General features: G+C 44.1%; 1 pseudogene; it reads left to right on the plus strand.

Annotated features, from left to right (window-relative positions):
• LOC106025319 (NBAS subunit of NRZ tethering complex-like) overlaps positions 1-12,393 on the plus strand; it is a 152,788-nt pseudogene that overhangs the window by 24,866 nt on the left and 115,529 nt on the right.

The raw sequence follows: 12,393 nt of genomic DNA on the forward strand, positions 1-12,393 counted from the left end.
CCTCGCCATCCTTTCAGAGCGCCAACTCTATGCCTTGGGCCTTTGCATTATTTTTAAGACTCAACTTCATTGATTTCTACTCTGACCTTTATTATTTGTTTCTTTCTATGAGTTTCAGATTTAGATTATTCTTGTCTTTCTAGGACCTTGGTATGCATCGTTAGGCTTTTTGGGATTTCTCTATTCTGTTTGTGTGTGTATGCTTGGAAGACATTCTTAAAGAGGGTAAAGGGCCAGGCGTTGTGGTGCACACCTATAATCTCAGTATTGGGGAGGCTAAAGCAGGAGGGTTGCTGTGAGTTTGAGGCCAGTCTGAACTACACAGTATGACAGTGTCAAAAAACCAAGAAATCAAACACCTCCCTCTAAAAAGAATAAAGAAGATGAGACAAAACCAAGAGTACAGATTCAGGGATAGTGTGCAGGATGTGTGCAGCTGACTGCAAGCCATCTTGTGCACTACGCTACCTCTTCTGGTTGAGGTCTGGTGTATAGCAGATGCCCGGTGAACATTTTGTTGGCAGATGAGCGCTGCAGGGAGCCCGGCTACCAGCCCTGGTGTGTGGTGGCCATGAGCATGGCTGTACTTGATTAGACATCAGCTTGGGCTTGGGTGGGTGTTGGCATCTTGTGATGGGCTGGCTGCCTTGGGGACAGCTTTGTCCTCTGGACAGCTGTTGTCAGGTGCTGTAAGATGCCATGATGCTTAAACGCCTCTGCTTTCATTTTCCTTTTTTCTAGAGTAAAATAAAGAAGCGCGCATGGATGCTCCATGGGTGTTTGGAGCGTGTTCCTGAGACCGTGGAGGCAGCCCAGGAGCTGCTGCAGTATGGCTTGAAAGGCACCAACCTGGAGGCCCTGCTTGCCTTGGGCAGTGGAGCGGACAGTGGCAGGTGGGTGATGGAGGCTTTGCACCAGGACCAGGTGCTTGGGAGCTGTCATGCTGGGAAACATCCCTTTGTGACCTGAGGGAGCAGATTTCTTCCTGTGTGCTCAGCGTGTTCACCTTTTGACTGGATGCTGCGGGGACCCAGGTTCTGTCCTTGCTGGCTGAAGCAGGGCCATTTCAGAGGCAGGATTAGGATGCTAAGCAGGCCTGTCCTGCTGCCAGATGGGTGCCACTGGCTGGCCTCTGCCTGCTGCCTCTCCCTTGGGAGAGGTGCTGTATGTCATATGAAAGTGCCTCCAAAGCCTCTAAGCACCATTTGTGTGCCCCTTTTTGATACTAGTGGCAGTACAGTGACATGACCAGAGCCAGCGTGGTGGCAGCAGTCTTGCATGTCAGCAGGTATGACTGACTTCTGGAAGGCCAACATTCGCTATCATTTTAATATCATAAATTGGAGGGGCTGGGGATTTAGCTCAGCGGCATAAGCGCCTGCCTTGCAAGCAGGCAGTTGTGAGTTCGATCCCTGGTACCGATAAAAATGAAAAAGACCAAAAAAAAAAAAAATCATAAATTGGAACAATCAGATTTCGAGTTCTGTGGGCAGCACTGTCTCTGCTACATACTGGCTGAAGACCGCACCTCATGTGTTTCTTAATGGTTTGCATTTTCTTGACTTAAAATCTCTGACTGTTATGGATGACTTTTTCCTATCTCTACTATGGATTTAATGTATAAATCAGTTTTGCTTGCAATGGGAATTTTTTTTTTAAACAATGAGCTAGAAAGCCATTTAATAGCTTTATAATTAGTTAATAATTAACTGGAAAGTAAGTTGCAAGTAAATCACCTGAAATATGAGAAAGCAACTTTTCGTGAAACTATAAAAGCAAATCAGAGTGGATTTGCATTTTCTTTTGCTGCTGCAGGTTTACACTGCCTGGGGACGTGGACATTGGCACTGTTGCCTGTGAGGTGCTGTCACCCACCTTAGAGGAGCCTGCCCAGCAGCGGAAGGAGAAGGTGTCCAGGGAGAGACACGAGCTGCTTAAACTCTTGAGTTTCTCTGAGTAAGCCATCTGTTCCTGCCGACTTGGTAGATCCCCTGAAATAACTGGTGGTTTCACTATGTTCTCTTCTGGTGATGATGCCTGTGACTTATTTCAGAGACTGAAATGCGTGGGGTGTTGTTTTACCTTTGTGCTTTTGTCTGCTGTACCAAGAACTCTGGGCTCTGCAGGGTAGTAACTGTTTTCCCTTGGATTTTGCTCCCGGAGAAATGTTCTTCTCTGTAAGTGTAAGTGGTTCAATGTGGTTATCTGAACAGGTGGAGCCTGGAACAGAAGGAGCTTTGCCGCTGTCGGCTGAAATTACTGACTTTCTTAGATCGACTTGCAACATACAAGGTGAGGAGTGGCTTTAATCAGATCAGCATCTTCATTGGGTCTGTTGTTATAGATCTTGTGGCTGCCCTAGTATCTTATATTCTTGGTCTTTAATGCTATTTATGTGGGGGGAATTAATTTTTCACAGAAGCAAGTTCTCTTGGTACTAGTTATAAAAATCTGATACTGAAATGTGGGAAGTTGTTTGGTGAGGTTGGGGAGTAAAAAGGCTTTAGCCATTTCAGTGCGTCTATGCTTAGACTTGCAGCCCTGTTTACTTTTATTTCATACTTTACTTTAAGGTACAGGTACCCAGCTGGCTACAGTGCTAACTTTAGTACACAGTGAGCTTTAACAGGCTTCCCATGCATACTCTCAATTGTTCTAGCCTGTGACTAAGCTCGAGCAACTTCACATCGGCATCTCTAGGGATGCAACACTGTTGCCCATGTTGGGCAGCTTGTGGTGCCTGTGCAGCCAGAGCCCTCCATGTGCTATTAGCCTTGGGGATGGGGGGGACACACACACACACGTTTCAGGGTGTGCCCAAGGCATAGATCATTTTTTCTGCGTGAGGCTCCAGGCCTGAAAGAAGTTTCTGACTACTGTGCTTGGCTTTGCACACACATCATCTCCTCATCCAGGCTGAAGAATGGCTCCTTCCAGGGGCAGAACGTGTGGTGCCTGGCACCAGTGTAGGGGACCATGGACACTCGATAGACTCCGGCTGTGTTGTATGGTGCTCATGCCAACAATAACAGACATTTAGAACTCTGACCTGGTTCCTCACCCTGCTAATGTAGCTAAAATATTTTCTAACCAAATTCTGAGAAAGCTGCTACTGTGGCTGTTAGAAAGCATTGGTAATGGCATATATCGTTTGATGCAAACGAGTTAGGAAGAATTCCCGATGCTTTGATTTGCAGATGCAGCTAGTTGGGCTGTTGGATGGTGATAGCATCTTAAGCATGTCCCCTAACTTTGTCTGTGTCCCCTGACAGTTTGAGGCAGTGTCTTCTAAGCACGCCATGCAGTTCAGAGGTCTGTGTAGGCACAGGCTGTTATTTCTGTGTGTCACCTTGGTTTATTGATTGCTATTCCTCACATGGCCGTAGAGTGTACATTTGTTACTACATCATAGGAGTGACATTTAAAGTATTTGATGAAGCGATTTTTCTTAGGGAAATTAAGAAAACATTTGGAAAATAGATGATTTGGGATGGATCTGGCTGTTACGATGTTGTGGTGGAAATGCTGAGTTGCAGTGGCTAGCTAGTTAGTGGTAGAAATGCAGAGCATGGCTTATTTAATTATCTGTGAGCAAGGACGTAAAGATGAAGTTCAGTGGATTTACTGAGGTGCTTTCTCTGTGCTACGTGCCTCCCATTGCTCATGGCAGAGCGGTGATAAGAGCAGTTTTCCTAGTGTACGTGAAGTCTCCCCCCGGGGTGGGGGGGAGTGTTTGAGAAGTCTGTGCTGCATGTCCCTTTACAGCTGGTTCTTGAGGCAGCCAGGGTTTCAGGGCTGGAGGCTTGGCCAGGACTCTCCCTAAGTTAGGGCTCCGTCTTCTTTGCTCCTGCAGAGCTCAGAGTGCTGCCCGACTCACTGGTGGAGAGGGGAACATATTTGTTGAAGGAACTGTCCATTAGAGAAGTACCCACACTTCTGTTGAGGACTCTTAGCTGTTACCTGATGTGATAAAAAATTACAGTGACTATTAAAAACTTGTTGCACTCTGCCACAAAGCCCTTTCAGCTCCTTTTCCCTTACTTGGAACCCCCTCATCCCATCATGCTTGACACTCTCTGTAGCAGTTCTGGAGTCTTCTTTCCTGAGGGTCTTTAGCTGTGTTGTCCTGGCTGCCTTCATGTCCTGAATGGATTTAAAATGTTTCCCTTTCACGGTCATTGTGATTCTGGGGAAGAGCCGGGAGTCACACAGTGCCAGATCTGGTGACTAAGGCTGATGATGAAGGTACACTGTTATGTGTTTATTAAACTGAAATTGCCACATATGTTTGATCCATGAGATTTGATCACACAATACAATGAGTGCCTAAAATTAAAAATTTATTGCAAGTAATTCAAAACCCTTTTCTTTGCCATGAACACACTTACTCTTGATAGTGTGCCTTTCAGCGTAATAAATTGTTCACAAATTTAACCATTCACTGCATTTGTCAGTCGCACCTTGGGTCTGTCAGTCACTATCTCATGGACTTAGCCTAACTTATGTCCTGGCAGTGCTTCGAGGCAGTGGCTATTGTCTTCCCAGTTTTATGGATTGGGGAATGAGGCTTAGAGAAGGTGCGTAGTTTGCCCAAATAAATAGGAAGAAGAACTGACATCAGACCTCTTGTTAGGGCCGGTGGTGTGAAAGAAGAGTCTGTGTGTCGGGCCACAGATGGGACACAGAACAAGGGCAGGAGAGATGCGGTTAGGAGAGTCTGGTGCATTTGCAGAGGGCTCCTCTGGCAGAAGGAAGCAGGTTGAATTTTCATCAGTGGTGTAGTGAGTAGGGGAAAGCATGAAAGTGAGGATGGAGAGAGTGGTTGTGGGTTTGATGATAGAAGAATTATTGGTGTGCTGATGAAAATGAGCCAGTAGAGGGCAAGGAGGATTTTATAGAGTAGAACAAAGAGATACTTCACAGGGTTACAAAAATCGACAACAGAGACTGGCATGGTGGCACATAGCTGTAATCCCAGCACTCTGGAGGCTGTGGCAAGAGGATCATACAAATTCGAGCCCAGCTCAACTATACAGTGAAACCCTGTCTCAAAAAAAAAAAAAAAAAAAACCAAAACAAAACAAAAAAGCAAGTAAAAAAACAAGAAATGGAATAAAAATGGAAAGCATGGGTGGAGGTTGGAGATGTTTCTGGGTGCAGAGATGCTTTCTTGTTCTTGTTGGGAAGGAGGAAGAGCATGCAGGTGTGGGCGCAGGTGCAGGTGCAAGCAGGTTTGCCACTGTTGTGTGCGGCCATCCAGGGGCTGCCTAGGGCATAGGAGAGCTGGGCTTTCCGATGAGGCTGCAGCTGGCAGAAAAGGACAGCAGAGGTCTGGAAAACCTTAAAGCACCGTGCAGAAGTTCGTAAGGAGACCACAAAAGGAAGCCTCCTAGGGAGGTTAAGGTGATGCGGTTAGGAGAGAATCGTGCTAATATGGATTTGAGTTTTGTTGTCCTATCAGTGGTTTTTTAAAAAATGTTTTTATTGTGAAATCTTCCAAGCATTCTTAAAAGTATAAATAACAAGCTGATAACCTTTGATGTACTCTTGCTCAGCTTGACCCATTTCCTAATCTTATTTTTTATCCCCAACTTTCCACTTCTGTCTTTTCTTTCAGTTACTTTAAAGTGAATCCCAGAAATCCTATAATTTTACCCATAAACACTTGAGTATGTGCCTGTAACTGATGAAGACTTTGAAAAATAACCTCAGTGACATTATATTTCTAGCAACAGCTGTTTTCTTTTTAAAGATTATTTTTAAACAGTTGGTTTGTGTTCCTGCTGGATTTCAAGCTACTTGGAGAAAAGGAATAGGCAAGGAAAATGTGCAGGTCAGGGAGTCGCCAACACCTGTCACAGTGTCCCTTGCATATAGTGGACACTAGCAGATATTTGGGGAATGAATGAGTGGCTCAGTCTGCATTTTACAGAACCTGAAATGGTGTAAAATTAACCCGAAGTCCATGTGTAGAGATGGGAGGTGCTTCTATGCTTGGCCTTGGATAGCTGTGGCCTACTTGTTTCTACAAGGGGGTTAGAGTTGGTTGTCCACCAAGGTGGTAGTTAATTTCTACTGCCTGTTTCATTTACTTCTAGATTAAAAAAATATTAGCACTTACAAGTAGGATCCCTTTTAAAATCATAGCAAGGACTGGGGTTATGGCTCAATGGCAAAAGTGCCTGCCTAACAAACACAAGGTCCTGAGTTTGATTCCTGGTACAAAACAAAGTAAAATAAAATGATGACAAGAGTACAGTTGTGTACTTTACTTAACCACTGATAGCTGAAATTCATTAACTCAGAGCTTATTTATAAGGTCTAGTTGTAAAGGTTTTTAATGTTTTCTTGTCACCCTTCATTAAAGGTCTATTCATTAAATCTGTTTCTCCTCAGGAAATCCTAGCAGTGCCTCTTGCTTCCGAACAGAGATACGATGCTGAGTTCTTTAAGGCCTTCAGGAGGCAGAATATTGTTCTCTCAGCAAGAACTTATGCTCGGGTAATTTCGGTAAACAGAACAGTGATCGTTACTAATGCTCTCTGACTCTTGGAGCTGTACAGCCAGTGTTATGCATGCGTGTACCGTTGCACTGTCATACTAAATTGTCATATTAAGAAATCTGGAGAAAATGGAGTTACATTTTTAAAGATTTTATTTATCAGTCAGAGTTTTCAAAATAAATAATTTTTGTAACATTAGATTAAAAGTATATGTGCTAAGATGAAATCAAAACTCAGGGTTTCTAAGTATGCCATATCAGAACTACATAAAAAGTAAGTTTTGAATGTTGTCATATAGACTTGGCCCGTGTTGCTGAGATTCGGGTTGCTTCTTACACAGGAGAGCAATGTACAAGCCCTGGAGATTCTGTTTACCTACCACGGCGCTGACCTGCTTCCTCACCGCCTGGCAATTCTCTCCAACTTCCCGGAGACCACTTCCCTGCATGAGTATGCTGCGCTGCTGCCCGAAGCTCGGTACATGACTCCCTTCCACCACATTTTACCTTCTTCTGAAGCTATAGAACCTTTTTGTTTCATGCTGAACACCTTAAATTTAAATAAACAGTAATTTAATGTGATCTACTTAATTTTCCCCCGGTAATGTAATTATTTTCAACTTATTTTTTTAAATCCTGAGGCGAAAATGTGTTTGCCTTTAACAGGATCACCTTAACTTAATGGACAAAATCTATTTTTTTTGAAAGCCTCTGACTTTCCTGCTGTGTATTCAGTACATACTGTGTTCTGGTCAGTGTTAATTTGAGCTTGTCCTGTCTCTGAGGCATTGAACTGTAGTTCCCACAGTATCGGGACACGGAGTATCTGCGTCCTACAGTGCTCAGCAACCTGTCTTCCTTTTGAAATTCCAGAGACACAAAGACAAATAGGGAATTGAAGCCCCACTGTTGTTAAACACCTGCTTCCTTTTTTTCATTTTAAGAGTGCTGGATAGTTGAGTTGCAGCGGTGGCAGTCGGTGTAGATGTCATGGCCAGTATTTCCCCTCGTGGTTTTCTGGAGGCGGGAATGGCAGCAGAATGTATTTTCCCCATTGCGTAGTTCAGAGATGGGGAGGCTGTGTGTGCCAGGCTGGAAGGGCTCTTACGAGAAGGGGGCATGCAGAGCATGCGGTGAGTGGGTCAGTCACAAAGTCGAGGTCTCCATCTGTGAGACCATTTGTACGTAGCAGTGAGCGCGCCCCTGGTGAACGTGGCTCCATTATTAACTGCCTGATCTGTCTTTTTTGGTTTCCGGTTTGCGCGTCTGTAAAGGGAGTTGACAGTTCCTCTCTTGCCTATTCACATTGTATCATTTTAGTGGCAGGTAAACCCGAATCTGTGACACCTGCTGGAGCCGGTAAGGATGCAGGGGTTGGGTCGGAGGTGGAACAGTCGCTGTGCCAACTCTGTGCCCAGAGACACATGTGCTCGGGTGGAAATGGAATGGTGGCTCCCTCACTCTTGCCTGGCTTCCCCCACCCCATATGAGTTTAGGCTTACGTGCTAATGAATAGTATGCACAGAGTGATCACCAGCTATCTGACACATATTTCTATCCGGTTTCCAAATCATTTTCTGTGATCTCTGCTCTTCTGAAGGCAGGGTATACAGAAGTTTAGTAGCATGCTAGTGTATATATATGAAACCAGCCTTGGAACTCACCTTTATTTAGTGTTGAAAGTCAGTATGTTCCACCTAAGTGGTATACATTTCTTATTTTGCATTACTGTTAGTACTAAAAAAAAACTGATAAAAGAAAGAAAAACTATCAGATACTTTTTTCATCTTCAAATAATTTTACATATTTACTTTTAAGTCTTATTTATTTTTAGTACTGGGGACTGAACTCAGGCTTGCCAGGAAGGCACTGTACCACCAAGCTGTATCCCTGGCCCTTCAAAGAATTTTAGATTTTGTGATATGTAAATATATTTTATAGGAATGTTTCAGAATAAAAATTGTCTATTGTTTTCTGCCTTCTTACAAAGCAGATCTGTTCTGAATAGCGCTGATTTTTTCAGCTAAATTGCTAGTCTACAGAAATGGATTGCTGCCTGTCATAGTGCTTTTCAAAGGTAGTTTCTCCTTAGATTTGAATGCATTTATATTGTTTTCTGGTGATTGTTTGAACATTTCGCTTTAACCTGGAATTTCAGAAATGGTTTGGGAACAGTTTCCCAGTGTCTAATGCTGTGCTGTCTTTGAATGCCCTGGGGTTACTAGGGGTATCTTCCTTGGGGAGATATTTAAATTACAGGAAGCACTTTAGTCTCACAGCAGAGAGTATTATAAGATAAAGCTATTAAATCATTGTTTTGGGATTTGACATTAAGAAAAACTTTAGGTCTCTGATGTCATGAGTCTTTAAGTTGCGTTTATCTTTAAATCCGTTGTGAAAAATAAGTTTTTTCCCTCTTTCTTTAATTGGAGTAAGAACAATAGGATTTAATAGTAATGTGTCCATCCTCTTATAATTTAGATTATTGAAAAAGCCACAGTAAATGCTTTAGACATAATCAGATCTTCTGTGAGATCTCCCATTAGTTACTCATTTTTTCATGCTCTTTTTGTTCTGCTGATCCTTTTAGCATGGTTCTTTCACCTGTCAGTGCAGTCAGTCATTTCCTCCAGTGCAGTGCCTGTCTCCTCCTTGCTCCCCTCTTCACCTCCCACCTTGGACCCCAGGCTAAGTGTGGACAGAGCCAGCTGCTGTGGCCCAGCCAGCAGCAGCACATGCTGGGTGGTGGCTCAGAAGAGGCACAGTGGTCAGGCAAATGGGAGGCTCAGGATTCTGGGAATGCACATCCTGCCAGCACCCTAAGGAACCGAGGTCCAAGGTGCAGCTGCTCTATTAACCCATTGTTAAGGCTGATGTCATTTATGCTTCCCGGAGCTGGGCCCTCGAAGATGCATGAACTGCAAGATACTTTTGGAAAGTTCCCCTTTTGAGTTGGTGTTCATTTGCAGGTGATGGGGCCACCAGCTGGGGGGAAGGCTGCTTCTGAGAGCCCCTGGCTCTTGCTGACTTCCTGCGTGCTGGGCCTCACACACATGGCTGCCCTTTAGCCTGTGGTCACAGGGACACCGTCCCGACCACGAGCATGTCCTGCCCACAGCTTCTGGGGGTGCTTTGTGTGAGGAAGGGAATGTGGCCTGCTGGTTGCGCTGCCGGGGTTATGAGAAAGGTACTTTTTAAAAGAAGTTATGTTGCTTCTATTCATAGTGTGTAACCTGTCTTGTGTGTGGCCCGCGGTAGTTCCTATCCCTTGCTGAGCCATGGGCAGGGCTGGTTGTGCAAATTGAACACGGGGATGGACAGGTCTCTGTGCAGCCTTTTCTGCTTTCTTCTTCTCTTGCTGAGAGCTGAGAAATCAGGTGCCTAGAGCCTGTGCCACACTGTGGCCTGCCCAGCCTTCGGCAGCTTCTGAACTTGGGTGCTGTGAGTGACCCCAATCTCTGCATTCAGGAATTGCTGGTCTTCTGGTGCATGAAAGCCAATTTCACCTGCCTGCTTCTCTTTATGCTACCACAACTCTTTCTACACTGGATAAAGATGAATTCAAATCAGAGGCGAGAGGCTGCGCTACTGCTACTGCTGCTGCTGGCCTCCGCTGGGAACTCTGATACTTCTCGGGTGGTCAACAGGGTCTCCGGGCTGGAGGGGACCTGTGCCTTCGCATCCTTTATCTCATAACTCATGGATCTGAGTGGTCAGATTTTTGTAGTTCTGTATTACTTGTACCCTTACATTATTTTGTTTTGTTCTTTTCTCTTTTGCCTTTTAAATAAAAAAAAAACAAACCAAACAAAACAAAAAACAGTAGAAAATTTATGCCAGAAAGGCAGAACTTCAGTATGCATTTAAGTTAAATTCTCAGCACAACACATTTGAGTAGGGCAGTTGATTTACCTTATAACCTTATAACTTGAATCACTGCCAGAGAATTTCTCTTCTTATCCATTTCTGTTGTGAAAATAATAAAGCTTTACCACTTCGTAGACTCTAGTTTCCAACTAACTATATTTTGCTGAAGAGCTCATACCATTACTAATCATTTCAGTGATACTTCTTGTGTCTAGTACGTAATCTGTATTGAAAATGCAGATCTCATCTTGGGAGATTTTTATAACACTGTGTACATTAAAGAATTGTGTTTGCTTAGGGGCTGGGGATTTAGCTCAGCGGCATAAGCACCTGCCTTGCAAGCAGGCGGTCGTGAGTTTGATCCCTGGTACCCATAAAAAGAAAAAAGAAAAAAAAGTGAAAAAAAAAAAAAAGAATCGTGTTTGCTCTAATTAGAAAAAGCATGACACCTTGCTAGGTTTATTTTTTCCCTGTTCTCGACTCATTGTTCTAATTTGTTGTTAGTTTGGAAGAGTGAACAATCTCACTGTTGTATCAGCATGTTACTATTTTACTTTTCATTCCAGTGCTTTGCCATAAAATATTCGTTATTGACATGGAAGAAAATAAAATAGTTATTTTATTTGGTGACAAATGAAGTACTGTGATTGTGGCAATCATTCTAAATCATTTCAGATGATTCATAATTTCAAAAATGTGAGCTGAAAGCCCTGTGAGTTGTACCTGGTACATGCTTTGCTAGCTGAAAAGCAGGAGGTCAGTGAATGGCACAGTGTCCTTTTTACCTTATCGGAGTAACAGGAGCCTGGCCTGGAGAGGATTTGCTGCAGCCCGCATCACTGCAGGGCGATGCTGTCGATTAACCAGTTGCTACGGCCCTGCCAGCCTGCAGGTGTCCCGCTTCTCCATTCCAACCATCCAATGGTCTCCTGTCTCTCTTCACATGAGGCCCAATCTTCCTGCCGACATAATATTTGTGTGTTTATGAATGATGTTTGTGCAAAGCATGTTTCATAACCTAATAGTTGATACATTTTCAGAAAATCCCCTATGGATGCTCAGGCAAATGAGAGACAGTGTTCTGTTGAGCTGTAAGAGCAAGGCAATGAAGTTTGTTTTTAGATGTTTTGTGTTTATTCTTAGCTCAGTACGATTCAGTTGCCCTCCGGATTCCTGGATATTGGAGCTAAAAGCCCTGTGAAGTCGAGTTTAGACCCTGCATGGTAGAAAGGCCCATGCCGGAGACCGTGGTGCTCTGGAAGATGTGTTGCGTTGCTGTGCTGAGTTACATGCTGGGTTTTCTTCCCCTTTCTTTTACATTTACTTCCAGCTGTATTCCATCAGGGCTTGTCTTCATCCTTTCAGATTTTTTTTTTTTTTTGGTCTTTTTCGTTTTTATCGGTACCAGGGATCGAACTCACGACTGCCTGCTTGCAAGGCAGGCGCTTTTGTCGCTGAGCTAAATCCCCAGCCCCCCTTTCAGATTTTTTGTTCACCTCTTCATGATGCTTTGCAGCCCTCTGTCATTGCCCATCCTCAGTGTCTGCGCTGATCATTTAAAATGAACCAAGACGCAGCGTCCTTTCCCAGCTCGTGTGTCTTCTGAGTGGCTGGCACATGCATGTGTGGCGAGTGGTCACCATGTGGTACACTACAGACACACGTTTCTGTGACTGGGCGAAGCTTGTTGGATGATCCCGCTCTGGACCGTGAGGTTCTGGGCCAGGGACCGTGTGTGTCATGTGAAGCTCTTGGTAAATGTTTCTAAATGTGTGAAATGGGCTCACAGCCATACCAGGTTTTAAATCCTTTGCCAGATACTTTCTTTGAAGAATTTTTTTTACCGTTTGAACCTTTCTGTGGTTGGAGATCAGCAGTAAGGTGTTTTGCACCACACACACTGTCACTGTAAGCTGTGTCCTGTGGCACTTACTGCACGATAGGCAGGAATCTTGGTGCTGAGGGCCAGGAGATATTGTTACATATTTCTTGTGAAACTGAGAAATGTGAATTTCAAATGTTTG

Source organism: Cavia porcellus, unplaced genomic scaffold, assembly GCF_034190915.1.
Source record: "Cavia porcellus strain 051 isolate PalLab524CR breed Dunkin Hartley unplaced genomic scaffold, mCavPor4.1 scaffold_8, whole genome shotgun sequence".
Classification (NCBI taxonomy): domain Eukaryota; kingdom Metazoa; phylum Chordata; class Mammalia; order Rodentia; family Caviidae; genus Cavia; species Cavia porcellus.